The following is a 16,249-nucleotide window of genomic DNA, read 5'->3' as shown; positions in this document are numbered from 1 at the left end:
TGATGAGTAGAATTATAAACGGATTAGGATTGCTTTAAAACCGGTCTTCGCCTTATCATGCGTTTAAAACCGTAATCTTTATATAAAACTAACCGGTCTAAGCTTAAGACCCGTTAGGATTCTAATAGGTTATTAAAACCTTAATTTCCAGATCTAGGAGCCCAGTAAAAGCTACGTGCACTCGCTATATTTGATTTATACTTTGCTCAGGTAAATACGTTTAACTTATTTTCCCTATACGGGCTTGGGGTACGGTATATAAAATACCGCTTGGTCGGGGAATTGACCTTAACCAGTTGGTGGCTAAGTGTTGTCAAATTAACCCGTTTAAAAATGTTGTTTTGTTTGTTTAACGCCTTTGGGGGTTTAATGACCATGTCCCGGATATCCTTGGCATCATTCAAAGAATGGCCACGACCTTAGCACACGGGTGTAGGCGTACACCCGTAGTGCATTTCAATAAAGTATAATCGTCGGTCGAGAGAAGTCTCGCGGCGGAATTATATTAAGTGGTGTGTCTATTAATCTTTAACCCGGCACGACCCGGGCAACTGAACGCATAACAGACATGTAATTCTTTTACAAGATTATTAAGCAAATAATTATCCCAAGTTATAAAAAGTTTTGTGCCACGGGCATTTAAAATCAATTTTAAACATTTTCAAAATGAGTCAGTTAAATTGTATTTACCAGTGTAAACTGACGTATTTTCCAAAAAGGCTAAGTGCAGGTACTACGCGTAATAGGCTGGCCACTCCTTAGCATCCGTAGAAGTCTCGCAAGCTTAGGATGCATGAAGTCTGTTGAAATAAAGTTTCCTCTTTGTTTGGATCCGCCTGTGGATCTATTGTGACAACCCTCACTAAACCAGGTATCCGTACGACTTAATTAATAATTAATTGCTGCTTAATTACTGTGCTTAACTGAAATTGCTGATGAACTGCTACTTGATTTCTAGTACTTGTATATTCCTGCATCACACTTTACATACTGTCACTACGCTATTTACATGTTGAACCTTAGTGACAAACATGATGCACAAAAGCACAGTAGCATTTGAACGGATAACCTATTGAACATGCTGATAGAGCCAGCATCAGGCAGACACTGCCTCTAAGGCCTGGATGAGCCAGAAATATTTTACTACACCCATAGTGAGTGTAGGGATACAAGGGTTGTAGAACTGCGTCTCTAGGAATAAGATATAATGACTGGATGTGCCTAAAACGTACTCTAAGCACAAGACACAGCACTTTAATTAACATACCAGCTTCTGGCTAACTAATAAAGTGCCAAAACATGAGGAAAATATTCCTGACACTTTGAGATATAAGTTGTGTCACTAAAAATGTTATTTACGACACTTAAAAGCTTATTTAAGCACTTTAACGGATTACTATCCAACCGAACAACCGGACTTTACCCGAAACATAAAAATATTGACATTAACAATATTGGTCTTTTTCTGAGCCAGTTAGGGTCCCTGAACACCCTAACACCCGCTATAGAACACATCACACCACTAACCGAGTTAACCCCTAATCTAACCTAGTTAACCAAACTAAACCCTAACTATCTTGTTGGAATCGAACCAAGACCCCCCTTGTAACCGGCCCCATAACTAGAGGGGACACCTCTTGTACAACTTGGATTATTTTAATTGTTTGTGCTTAATATCTAGAGTACACAATATCCCTTGGATCATAAACTTCCTAATTGCCTATAAGTAACTTGTATGTGTACATGAGATTAATCACAATTCACCACAAACTCTCTCTCTTTCCCTCTTGCTCACCCCACGGCCGAACACCCTCTTGAACACACCACCACTTTTCGATCTTGATCTCCACATTCCAAGCACACACAAGTGTTCAAGGTCGCATACGAGGAGTCTTGGAGCTAACGGAAGGCGAAGGACCTTTCTACTTTGCTTTTATCCACCTCTTCTTCGCATAGATTCTTCCCTAGCCCCGAGCTAGAGGTATAATGCTTAAAACTCATACTCGAACTAATCTAAGGTGGTTAATAAGATTTGTAACGGTTAAAACTCGGAAACTTGCATTTTGAAGCTTTAAAGTCTACTAAAAACATGAATCTTGTTGGTTAAAAGCATATAAGTTGTGTAAAAGTTGTAGTACTTGAAAGTTGTGATTATTTAGGCCCGATCTACGTTGTGGTAGCTCGGATCACCATTTAACCCGGTTTGGTTAAGATCATGGGTCTTGACATAAGCTTGTTTCGGACGGTACAAGGGTTAAAAGGTGAAACTCTACCACACGAGAAACATGAACTTGTGTAAAAGTATTTTTACTTGTAAAATAGTGTTTAAATGTAAGGTCCGCGTTTCATTACTGTTAGATTACTTACAAAAGAATAATTTTTCGGACATCAAAATACCAACTTTATCACATACTAAAAATTTTTACAAAATTTGGGCATGACCCGTTTGTAAAACGGACATGCCCCCTGTTTTTGACATAATATACAATATTCACCTACGACCCTACTAGCTTTAAACTACCCAAACAAAACAACAAGTTTTCAAGTGTAAGACTTCTAACAAGATTAAACAAGTAACAAAACATGGACCCCAAAGCATGTATAAAAACTAGCGGAAGCGCTTGGTATAATAAGGCTTGATCATGTACTCGCTCCATATCCCCAAATCGCCTATAGCGGAGTTTTACCTACATTAACAATCAACATTTTAAAAGGTTAGTTATCACCCTAGTAAAAATCATAATTCTTTCGTTTAAGCTTTATCCTTACAAAACATTCTTACTTTTACGCATTCGAGTACCCAAATAGTTGGGTTAGGCATAGACACTCTCATTGAGAGTTAAGCATACACATTCGACCCGTTTAATTGGGTTGGCATAAACACTCTCGTTGAGAGTTAAGCATACATATTCGACCCGTTTAATTGGGTTGGCATAAACACTCTCGTTGAGAGTTAAGCATACATATTCGACCCGTTTAATTGGGTTGGCATAAACACTCTCGTTGAGAGTCAAGCATACGCATTATTCTTCGTTCTATCCGCATAACGGATTATAACTTTCACATTCCTTATGGCATTCAAAACTACCCGTTAGAACGGATGGCATTCATCTCTACTTGACTCGATTTAATTTAAATCGGTCAAAATGTATAGCTTAACACAACTTTCGTTAGCATACCCAAATCCACAAAGGATTCGTTATTTACTTGCTATTTACCACGATTGTCATACAAGGATAGTTCTACATCAAGTTAAGTAAAAAGAGAATTTAACAAAGGTTTGTATGCAACGGAACATACCTCGATCCTGAGGGCCTTCCAACTTTTTAGAGCTTGAACCTTCTTCTTTTATGCCTATATCAACACATACATTCATTCGTTTAATACCCGAAATCTCTCTCTTTTATTTTCTAAATTACACATAGTTGTTCATTCAAGCATTTCATCAAACACATGGCGGGTTTCGCATTTTCGGGACATTTACTCATCTAACTAACATATATTTCTAAGCTAATTACTTCAATCATTCAACAACAATCAATTAAGCTTTACTCCATATCATATTTTCTAGTGATTTCATATCATAAACAAGGTTATTTTTCAACAACACACACACACACATACCAAAACTTGATCATTCTAACCCTAGTAATTTCTCATCAACTTGGGTCTTGGCTACTAACAATAAAATTGCTAGAAATCGGACATAATTCTGGTTCTATATCATAATCTTAACTTAATTTTTATAAATTTCATAACATGCAATCAAGATTTGATATAAACCCCCTTCCTACAATTTGTTAATTCATGAAATTGAACTTACTCTTGCAAGGAACAAGTTAAGAGCTTGAAATTTCCTGATTGTGCTTTCACTTTCTCTGAATCTTTACTGATTTCTTGGTAGGATTGGTGAAGCTAGGGTTTCCCCTGGCTCTTGTTCGATCGAGCAGACACCCACACACACGATCTGTGTGTGGGTTTTTATCTTTTATCATTTTATTGTAATTAGTTTTAACCAATTACATCTTTAGTCCCCCTATTTCAATTACTTATTTAATTTAAACACCACCCTTTTATTATTACATTCTAACTTATGCCCAAATGATATATTTTTTTTTTAAATAAATTTCTTTAACTTATCTTATGCCTAGTTAACGTTTTTGGGGTGTTACAAGTCTACCCCCCTTAAAAGAGGTTTCGTCCCCGAAACCTTTCTCATTCCAACTAGACCTATTCTACTCCTACTGTTTCATCTTTTCATTCACAATGCTTACTACAACGTAGATGCATTCGAGATCTTGGCAAGAGCTTCATTCATGCATAAACGTCTTTGTACGCATTGTCCCTCCGTTCTTAATTCGAGCAAATTACTTTCATAATCACGTATAAGTCAGAATCTGATCTAGAGCTCTTATTAGTGTCGTTTTCACTTTATAATGCTAGTTCCTAGCATACATCATTCACTAGTTGTTCGTTCATTGGAATTTATTCCAATGTATAGTATTGATCGTATGAGCTTATGCTTACGGCTTGTTTCTATCTTTCTAAATAAGCATAACATGTTCATGCATTCACTAACGTTCTTCCAATTACTTTCTTGATCATATGAGGGCTTAGCACAATATTATACATATACTATAGACATTTAATGACTTAGTGGTACTAATACAAAGCTACCCACTTCCTAATTACTTTTTCATATTTAATACGAGTATAAGGCATTATTCTACGGTTACTACCGTCACCTGAGCTAATTACAAGTTTGAGTTTAGCCTTAAACTTAATCCTTCGCACACTTTATTATTAGCTCCTTGCATGAACTACTTATGATAACAACTAGATATGTTGCGTACGAGCACCATACTAATGTTTAACCAATTCAACTCAAACTTTCATTTAAGGCCTTTAATTCTTCCTCTTAATAACATTCATACCTTCTCACGCTGACCACTACAAGTCGATTATTGTATATCATACCATACTATTCTACCATTCATTTTGTTCCCTCTTACAATTAAATCTACGGATTCTTAATCATTAATCAAGAACTAAACATTTTACTAACCTCGCCTTCAGTGCATAAGTCAGTTATCCGTGTGCCGGATCGATTCGCTTCTTTATACGTACCTTCCATACCAGAATTGTTCTCATTTATTCATGAAGTATGCTCTCACTCGTGGGCATCCTCCCACCAGCTTCAATATTATCATTTCACTAAAAGTTCCATCATATTTATCTATAAATAAATAATCAGTACATAACCTTTCATAATTGTGTCCTACAGGGTGTTTGTTCACCTATCGTGTCTTTCAAAATTTTCTTACGTACATGTTAAACATATCATACATTCCATTTCTTACATACAATCCTTCTTTTTATTGGTTATTTCTCCAACTTTCGCTGTCTAACCTTTCAAGGTCAGACTAACACCCTCTCACCTATTGTGGTTGTATCGAGGCACACGTTTGTACTATATATTTTCCTAATTGCAAGGACTTCATTATTTCGTTTGACTTTTCTAAAGTCTAATTGCAAATGCATTCTTACATATGGGTATCAGTTATCCTGTTCTGACACACCATTCTCTAGTCGGGCCTTAAGCTCCTAATAACATATAATCTTTTTATACGCACCTGGCGCGGGTCAAAACTCTTGACTCGTTATTTACACTTTACGACGGTTAATGCTTTCCAAACTGTTACAAAGCATGCCCATACATTATGCTCACCTATAAGAAATAAACTTGACAAACCGAACATTAAATACCGGGTTCAAATAGCGATTGCCCTTTGACCCGTATAACTTATTTGAGTTTGGTACTTAGTTTTTTTTTTTTTTTTTTTTTTTTTTTTTTTTATCCTCACTTGATTATTTCGTCTTCACATACGGATTCGAACTTTTAATTTATTACCTTTCACTTTTACTAGTTTGAATCCATTATTCTAATATTTTCATCCGTATCTTACGTTCTCCTGTCGTATCATTTACCATGACATTTCTTATGATATATTTTCGTATTAATCTTCTATATTCATTTTCAAGTGTTGGGTCCTAGCACTAATTCCATGTCCTAATTCATGTAGCGCGTCCCTATGCGACACTCTACATCCTATTTCTAGTGGTGTTCCCACCATTCTTTCTTAAGTTTGATTTACATTCAATCGTAAGCTTAAACTTTTCATCCTTATCTTTCTTTCTTATATTGATCCAATTTTTTTTTAAGAATCGTTTGACCCCTTTTTGCTAGTTTGACCGGACATAAGTGAGATGATTCTTGTGTTTTTCTTGAACTTTGGTCAATTCATGACCATCTCTTAATATATCATTTCCATCTGTTCGTTCACCGTATTTGGTGTTAATTCACCTACGTTCTCTAGCATGTTCCTTACTAATGAGTATCCCACATTATACGTTGCATTTCTTACGTAATATTTCCAAAATTGTAAATAATTATTATTTACTGACCTTCTATGATTTGACCTTTTAAAGTTATTCATCGCTTAGTACCTATTGTATATAAGTACTGTATCACGCGTTGTGCTTTCTTTCAATGCAACATATTTACAAAAATGTCTTTGGCTAATACCTCATCTAACATTCTCTCCATATCTTTTATTAACATTACCAAGTTCTCATTTCCGCCTTAAAACTTCTCAACTAGAATCTATGACCGGTTTTACCCCTATACTGAGGTCTTACCGGTTTAACATAAGCCAACCATTTCAACCAAAATGTATCTTAACATTTCTCATTTATTTACACGTTCCACTTTAATTTTCGATTGTTCAAATACGCATACATCTTTGAGTGGATAATTTCGAAGTGATGGCAAAATCACTTACCTTTAGTGTCCATGTTCATGCTTGCTTCACCGCTTACTCTTACCCTATTTGCCATCCATTCTTGAGTCAATTGACAAGATTTCCATCCTTACGTAATATTACGTTCGTAACATCGTTAGCTTATGTGAGCATACACACAACTATTCACACGTTAATTGACTTTCGTTAATCGAATTTCGTATAAATGAGACATTTATTAATAGTTATCTCGTTTCCAATCCATACATCTAACTATCATCAAGCATAACACCTAAATCATTGAATACATAATACATTAACTCTTTACTTTAACATTTGAGTCTAATGGCCGTTCTATAATATTCATGTACTGTTGACTTTAAGAAAGTCAACTGTCTTGCTTACACACTTTAAACTTTTGAACATGTATCCATCTAAATATGGTAGTCCATAAGATTAATATCCTACGCATTTCATACTCGTATTGTATGATATATACAATTTACGTGATCCTCTAAACAATACACATATACACTCACATACACGTACTTTTACATGCTAATGTTTCATTATTCTACAATTAACAATTATCATTCAAGGTAACTATATATTTCATAATTCCAACATATCCTTTACTAATAAACTCATATGATTCACATTTAGCACGTATTCGCCTCTTAACCATACAAAACAAATCATTAATACACATAAGCATTACACCATTCATGTACAAGGTACAAGTCTCTAATGCGTAACTCTAGCAAAGCATACTTTCATCCAAATTTTCATACGAATTCCAACTCCACTTTATACATTCGTCATTCATTTCATGCCATTCCATAAGTTACATTCGACTTTTATAATTTTTTTTTGTTAACGATCTACATAACTTTACATAGCTTATTATATCTTCTAATAGCTTGACAAGAGCATAAAACGGGCATTCCTGAGAAGGATGGGAACTTAAATCATAATTCATAAGCTTCAATACATCATAGTTCATTAATCCATAATTACTTCGTTCGCATTCTTATATTTTAAAACTTACTCGCTTTTTCAGCTTTCATCATTCTTTCGTGTCATCACCTTCATTAACGTTTCTTGCATCAGCCATCTATAAAGCAGCATTTACATTCATCATTAACGCAAACTTTCAATACATCATAATTCATAAGTCCCCATAACTAGAGGGGACACCTCTTGTACAACTTGGATTATTTTAATTGTTTGTGCTTAATATCTAGAGTACACAATATCCCTTGGATCATAAACTTCCTAATTGCCTATAAGTAACTTGTATGTGTACATGAGATTAATCACAATTCACCACAAACTCTCTCTCTTTCCCTCTTGCTCACCCCACGGCTGAACACCCTCTTGAACACACCACCACTTTTCGATCTTGATCTCCACATTCCAAGCACACACAAGTGTTCAAGGTCGCATACGAGGAGTCTTGGAGCTAACGGAAGGCGAAGGACCTTTCTACTTTGCTTTTATCCACCTCTTCTTCGCATAGATTCTTCCCTAGCCCCGAGCTAGAGGTATAATGCTTAAAACTCATACTCGAACTAATCTAAGGTGGTTAATAAGATTTGTAACGGTTAAAACTCGGAAACTTGCATTTTGAAGCTTTAAAGTCTACTAAAAACATGAATCTTGTTGGTTAAAAGCATATAAGTTGTGTAAAAGTTGTAGTACTTGAAAGTTGTGATTATTTAGGCCCGATCTACGTTGTGGTAGCTCGGATCACCATTTAACCCGGTTTGGTTAAGATCATGGGTCTTGACATAAGCTTGTTTCGGACGGTACAAGGGTTAAAAGGTGAAACTCTACCACACGAGAAACATGAACTTGTGTAAAAGTATTTTTACTTGTAAAATAGTGTTTAAATGTAAGGTCCGCGTTTCATTACTGTTAGATTACTTACAAAAGAATAATTTTTCGGACATCAAAATACCAACTTTATCACATACTAAAAATTTTTACAAAATTTGGGCATGACCCGTTTGTAAAACGGACATGCCCCCTGTTTTTGACATAATATACAATATTCACCTACGACCCTACTAGCTTTAAACTACCCAAACAAAAAAACAAGTTTTCAAGTGTAAGACTTCTAACAAGATTAAACAAGTAACAAAACATGGACCCCAAAGCATGTATAAAAACTAGCGGAAGCGCTTGGTATAATAAGGCTTGATCATGTACTCGCTCCATATCCCCAAATCGCCTATAGCGGAGTTTTACCTACATTAACAATCAACATTTTAAAAGGTTAGTTATCACCCTAGTAAAAATCATAATTCTTTCGTTTAAGCTTTATCCTTACAAAACATTCTTACTTTTACGCATTCGAGTACCCAAATAGTTGGGTTAGGCATAGACACTCTCATTGAGAGTTAAGCATACACATTCGACCCGTTTAATTGGGTTGGCATAAACACTCTCGTTGAGAGTTAAGCATACATATTCGACCCGTTTAATTGGGTTGGCATAAACACTCTCGTTGAGAGTTAAGCATACATATTCGACCCGTTTAATTGGGTTGGCATAAACACTCTCGTTGAGAGTCAAGCATACGCATTATTCTTCGTTCTATCCGCATAACGGATTATAACTTTCACATTACTTATGGCATTCAAAACTACCCGTTAGAACGGATGGCATTCATCTCTACTTGACTCGATTTAATTTAAATCGGTCAAAATGTATAGCTTAACACAACTTTCGTTAGCATACCCAAATCCACAAAGGATTCGTTATTTACTTGCTATTTACCACGATTGTCATACAAGGATAGTTCTACATCAAGTTAAGTAAAAAGAGAATTTAACAAAGGTTTGTATGCAACGGAACATACCTCGATCCTGAGGGCCTTCCAACTTTTTAGAGCTTGAACCTTCTTCTTTTATGCCTATATCAACACATACATTCATTCGTTTAATACCCGAAATCTCTCTCTTTTATTTTCTAAATTACACATAGTTGTTCATTCAAGCATTTCATCAAACACATGGCGGGTTTCGCATTTTCGGGACATTTACTCATCTAACTAACATATATTTCTAAGCTAATTACTTCAATCATTCAACAACAATCAATTAAGCTTTACTCCATATCATATTTTCTAGTGATTTCATATCATAAACAAGGTTATTTTTCAACAACACACACACACACATACCAAAACTTGATCATTCTAACCCTAGTAATTTCTCATCAACTTGGGTCTTGGCTACTAACAATAAAATTGCTAGAAATCGGACATAATTCTGGTTCTATATCATAATCTTAACTTAATTTTTATAAATTTCATAACATGCAATCAAGATTTGATATAAACCCCCTTCCTACAATTTGTTAATTCATGAAATTGAACTTACTCTTGCAAGGAACAAGTTAAGAGCTTGAAATTTCCTGATTGTGCTTTCACTTTCTCTGAATCTTTACTGATTTCTTGGTAGGATTGGTGAAGCTAGGGTTTCCCCTGGCTCTTGTTCGATCGAGCAGACACCCACACACACGATCTGTGTGTGGGTTTTTATCTTTTATCATTTTATTGTAATTAGTTTTAACCAATTACATCTTTAGTCCCCCTATTTCAATTACTTATTTAATTTAAACACCACCCTTTTATTATTACATTCTAACTTATGCCCAAATGATATATTTTTTTTTAAATAAATTTCTTTAACTTATCTTATGCCTAGTTAACGTTTTTGGGGTGTTACATTAAAACTAGCGGATCTACGTATCTGCAAGTGGTATTTTCAAAGGACCAAGTGTCGAGAAAAGCATGTTTTCTAAAAGTCGGATGACACACTAACAAGTATGATTTTTACAAACCACAAGTGTATAAACACTTGTGAAATGAAAAGTTTCGACAAAATAACAATCTTTGTAAAAGATGACGGGAAGTTGTAAAGATGGATTTATTCTAAAAACGAGGTTTTTACGAGATTAAACTATTTTATACAAAGATCCACAAAATATAACGGGATCTACACTATAGTTTTCGGAAAAACTACAAGTTCATGCGATTATGCAATTTACATACTTGTCGACTAGTTTGATGTGTCGGAAATTGTTTGATTGAATCAAGAAGTTGTTGAAATGATTTTTGTAAAAGAAAATGATACGCTTGAAAGCGTGGCCACCTCCAGTTACAGAGGAAACTCTGGCGAAATTTTTCTAAAACCTAATACTTAGAATTATTTACAAGTGTTAGAATTATTTTTGACATGTTTTCAAAATATATTTCGCCACGACTTTATTTACAAATATTCGGAGGTGGGATTTTCACAAAACTAAACGTGAAAAATATATATTTGTTAAATATAATTTTTCACAACACTGTTTATGATTATTTTGTGAAAATACACAAATATTATTTTTAGAGTAAAAATAATATTTACAAACGTTGACGAATCTAAAATAATACGAACGCTTTCACGATAAACATATAAGTTACAACGGTAATTATTATTACCACACGATTACTAAAACGTAACTTACACATTATACAGAAGTGATTATGAACGTATATTTTATCAACGTATTATTTTTGGGGAAAAAAATTATGTGAAATGGAAATATAATATTTTTAAGAAAAATATTTATATTTGGAATTAGAAATGAAAATATATTAAGTGAGACTTAATATTATAAATTGAACGCACATGTATTAAATCCCCCATCCTTGGGAAGGAGATTAACTACCAAGTACATGCAAAATATAAACACGAAATAGTTGTCTAACTATTTCCCAAAAACCTAAACTATAAAGCTAAGGCACGGCCATCCGTCTAATAGAATTAGTACATGTAGGTCGTCGCACAGCTGACATTCGGAGTACTTGGTAGAGACGCACTGACGGTGAGTTCATGTCCCCCTTTTCTCTTAACTGTTTTCAGTTTTCTAAACTGCGGGGGTGAAATACATGTTACTATTTACGAGTACTTTATACATGGTATGGTTAGCGTAAGGAGGGTTACTACTTAGATCATGTGAGTGGGTAGGCGCAACTTGAGGCCATTAATCCTCATTGTAGGACCGAGGGACAGTAGCGGTAGATCTATCTGGGTGTAGCGAGCCCAGCCCCAGGCCCAGCATAACGGACCTCGGGGTGACTTTGTGCCCAACGCAAAATCCGCTAGGTTTGAGTCTTCCTACTTGCACTTCACACATATCAATGGCCTTGCAAACCATTGGTGATCTCTTTTTCCTTATTTGCTACATACCAGGATTTTTGATAAATACAAAGGTTTATTTACTCACTTACACATGAACTCGCTCAACATTATTGTTGATTTTTCAACTTACATGTATTTCAGGGAATTAAAAGATCTGGCACGGTATGGCACGTTTTCCCGCTGCACTAGTTCCCAAGATCGTCCGGGGTTTAGGGAATGTGACTCTTTCCTGGACAAGTCACAGTCCTTAAACTGTGTTTATGTTATGTTTAAGTTGTATTGTTTGTTGAACAAGGTTATGGTTGTTAGGGCGTGATCCCATTTTAAACAATGAAACTGTATTTGGTTTTTAAAACTTAATGGATGATTCTTGCATGTTTTAATTCATATAGCTTTGTTATGATTAAGCTATGGTATTAAGAAGTCACACCAAAATAACCACGCTTCCGCAAAGCCAGGGTGTGACATCTATTTCGACTATTTTGTGATACTTGGATATTACAATAATATTAAGTTGAAATAAATCTTTCTTTTGCTTCCGCTGTGCATTTATATATTGTATGTTTAACTATGACGATATCAACTACGTCACGGAACCCCCACCGAGCCCACCGGTGACACGTGAAAAATAGGGGTGTGACAGGTTGGTATCAGAGCCAACGCTGAGTGAATTAAACACTAGCCTTCTGTGTTTAATCTCAGTTAAATAAATGCATATTCCTCGAGTTCCGAGTCTAGACAAAGAACATAGGACAAACTCTGCTTTGTTTTATTTCATTTTTTTTGTCTTTATTTTATTATATATATATATATATATATATATATATGTTGTTGTATCATTTTGTTGACAGGTTTAATCATGCCACCACGAATGAGACGCGGACGGGGAAAGGCTCCTTTCACGAGCCACGATCATGAAGCCGGACCCTCACACCGGCGAAAACCTTCCATCACGATAAGTACGAGCCCACAAGAACCGTGGAGGCTCTATGTTGAACCCGGGAGGCGGTCAGTCTCCCTCAGTTCCTCACCTTCATATCCGCATTCTTTTGGGCCCCAATCAGAGAATGAGCCCAACGACCAACCACCTTCTTTCATTCCATTGCAAAGGTCCAATTCTCACCACTCTTTTGGTGACCCTACCCCCGCATTCCAAAGCCGGTTCAACCCGGCTAACTACCTTCAAGAACCCGTGGGATTCAACCCACTAGGACCTGAGGATCATTTCTCAGGAGACCATGCTGACGATATGGATGAAGACACGGACCCCGTGGAACCAGCATCCGGAACACCAAACCACCCCATCGAAATCTCCGATGGGTCATCCTTTCACGGATCCCCTTATCGCGGTCCGGACAGCCACGAGGAGAGATTCCGGAACATTGACTGGTATTTTACCCCCTCTCACCACTCGTCTCCGTATCAGCAGGAGCAGCAACAGCAACAGGATCCTTCTCAGGATTCTCGTTTCATGGCAGTCGTCTCCTTTCAGGATTCTCGTTTCGTGGCAGCAGCAACAGCAACAGGATCCTTCTCAGGATTCTCGTGGTATTTTACCCCCTCTCACCATTCGTCTCCTTTCACGAGGTTAGAAGTTTCTTAGGATTGGCCGGTTATTATAGAAGATTTATTCGAGACTTTTCTAGAATAGCCATTCCTTTAACCAAGTTAACCTGTAAATCTGTTAAGTTTGAATGGGGAACAAAACAAGAAGAAGCCTTTAGAATCCTTAAGCAAAGATTAACCCATGCACCCATACTAGCGTTACCAGAAGGAACTGAAGACTTTATAGTCTATTGTGACGCTTCTAAGTTAGGTTATGGATGTGTATTGATGCAACGTCAAAAAGTTATAGCTTACGCATCTAGACAGCTTAAGACTCATGAAGAGAATTATTCAACCCATGATCTGGAACTAGGAGCCATAATTTTTGCTCTTAAGATTTGGAGACATTATCTTTATGGTAGTAAGTTTACCATATTTACAGATCATAAGAGCTTAAGATATGTTTTCGGGCAAAAAGAGTTGAATATGAGACAAAGACGCTGGATGGAATTGCTTAGTGATTATGATTGTGATATTCAGTATCATGCAGGAAAAGCCAATGTAGTGGCTGATGCTTTAAGTCGAAAGTCGAAAGTATCACGAAAAGTCAAAAAGGGTACGTTCTCTTAAATTAAATCTACAAGTATATTTAAACGATCAGATTAGAAAAGCACAAGAATCAGTAATCAAGGAAGATACTGAAAAATTAAAAGGAATGATTAAGGAATTAGAACAAGGAACAGATGGAATTTGGAAATTCCATAAAAAGAGAATGTGGATACCTAAATTAGGAAACCTACGCCACCGTATATTAGAAGAAGCCCATAAATCTAAATATGCGATGCATCCAGGAAGTGATAAAATGTATCAGGATTTAAGAAAAAACTTCTGGTGGATAGGAATGAAAAAGGATATAGCAGCTTATGTTTCTAAATGTTTAACTTGTTCACAAGTTAAAGCTGAACACCAGAAACCCTCAGGGTTATTACAGCAATTAGAAATGCCAGTTTGGAAATGGGAATTGATAACAATGGATTTTGTTACCAAGTTACCCAAAACAAGAAAAGGTAATGATACAATCTGGGTGATTGTAGATAGGCTAACCAAGTCAGCTCATTTCCTACCAATGAAGGAAAGTTTCAGTACGGAACAATTAGCCAAATTATATGTAAATGAAATTATTTCATTACATGGAATACCTTTATCAATTGTTTCTGATAGGGATAGCTGTTTTACCTCTCATTTTTGGACAAGTTTCCAAAAAGCAATGGGAACCAAGCTGAATCTAAGCATGGCTTATCATCCTCAAACGGACAGACAAAGTGAAAGGACAATTCAGACAATGGAGGACATGCTTAGAGCTTGTGTAATTGATTTTGGAGGTAATTGGGACGACCACTTACCTTTAATAGAATTTTCTTATAATAACAGTTATCACACAAGTATCAATGTGCACCATTCGAAGCACTTTATGGACGAAAGTGCAGAACCCTAGTCTGTTGGGCAGAATTGGGGAAAAGCAACTATCTGGACCTGAGATAGTGCAAGAAACAACCGATAAGATAATTCAAATCAAGGAACGACTGAAAGCAGCACGTGATCGACAAAAGAGCTACGCTGACAACAGACGTAAGCCGTTAGAATTCCAAATAGGTGACAAGGTATTGTTAAAAGTCTCTCCTTGGAAAGGAGTAGTAAGATTCATCAAAAGAGGAAAGCTAAGTCCCAGGTATATTGGACCTTTTAATATTATTAAAAGAATAGGACATGTAGCCTATCAGCTACAACTGCCAGAGGAAATGGCAGGAATACATGATGTATTTCATGTATCTAATCTTAAAAAGTGCCTAGCTGATGAATCACTCGTAGTACCTCTTAAGGATATAGAGGTAAATGAGCAATTAAAGTTTGTAGAGAGGCCTCTACAAATTGAAGATAGGAAAATCAAGAATCTTAAGCATAAAAGATTAGTTCTGGTCAAAGTGAAGTGGGACTCAAAAAGAGGACCTGAGTACATATGGGAGCTTGAATCAGAAATGCAAAATAAATATCCACACTTGTTCCAGTAGATCTCGAGGACGAGCTCTAAAACAAGGTGGGGAGGATATAACAGCCCTAACGTAAACCGACACCCTTATAACTTTTTCGACACCCTAATATATCTTAAATATCCCAAAATGTCTTTAAATACACCCCGTATGTGAAAACTGAGCCCGAAATATAACATAACATTAAAAATAATTAAAAACAAGTTTATTTAAGTTGAGGCGGGCCGCGTAGGATCCCACCTCAACCTTACGCGGGCGGTATCAAGGCTGAAACTTAGTCCGGTGAAATTTTAAGTTAAGGCGGGCCGCGTAAGCTCACCTTAAATCTTACGCGGGCCGCTAGAGATCATTAAACGCGGAGACACCCTGAGCCGACATGTGTCGACATCGTGGCGGACCTATACGCTGACCCAGCGAAGCTACATGTTGACCGGGTGTTGACGCGGGCCGAGTAAGGCTTCGCCTAACCTTACGCGGGCCGCCTGAAAGTCGAATTCAGCAAGTATAAATAGATGGCATCGGATTTCATTTCAGTACATTCACAATTTCAATCTCGAATCACAATTTTTGTAGGAAAGTTATAATACTCGGGTATTATACCCCTAAAATAGCGAGGTTCTGCTACGATGTAAGTATTATAACCCCTGGATACGTATTAGAT

General features: G+C 36.3%; 2 long non-coding RNA genes across 2 annotated transcripts; both read right to left on the bottom strand.

Moving 5' to 3' along the window:
- Positions 1–2,410: 2,410 nt before the first annotated feature.
- On the bottom strand, positions 2,411–3,964 carry LOC110922505. The gene is made up of 3 exons (XR_002583212.2): positions 3,824–3,964; positions 3,301–3,354; positions 2,411–2,687 (listed from the first exon to the last, which is right to left on the bottom strand). It is a non-coding gene; the product is annotated as an uncharacterized LOC110922505 (long non-coding RNA).
- A 4,809-nt stretch (positions 3,965–8,773) lies between these two features.
- LOC110922506 lies at positions 8,774–10,327 on the bottom strand. Its single transcript, XR_002583213.2, has 3 exons — positions 10,187–10,327; positions 9,664–9,717; positions 8,774–9,050 (listed from the first exon to the last, which is right to left on the bottom strand). It is a non-coding gene; the product is annotated as an uncharacterized LOC110922506 (long non-coding RNA).
- Positions 10,328–16,249: the final 5,922 nt, after the last annotated feature.

The sequence above is a fragment of the Helianthus annuus genome, chromosome 17 (genome assembly GCF_002127325.2).
Source record: "Helianthus annuus cultivar XRQ/B chromosome 17, HanXRQr2.0-SUNRISE, whole genome shotgun sequence".
Lineage (NCBI taxonomy): Eukaryota > Viridiplantae > Streptophyta > Magnoliopsida > Asterales > Asteraceae > Helianthus > Helianthus annuus.
Note: the sequence above shows the minus strand (reverse complement) of the source record. Positions and strands in the feature narration are given on the sequence as shown.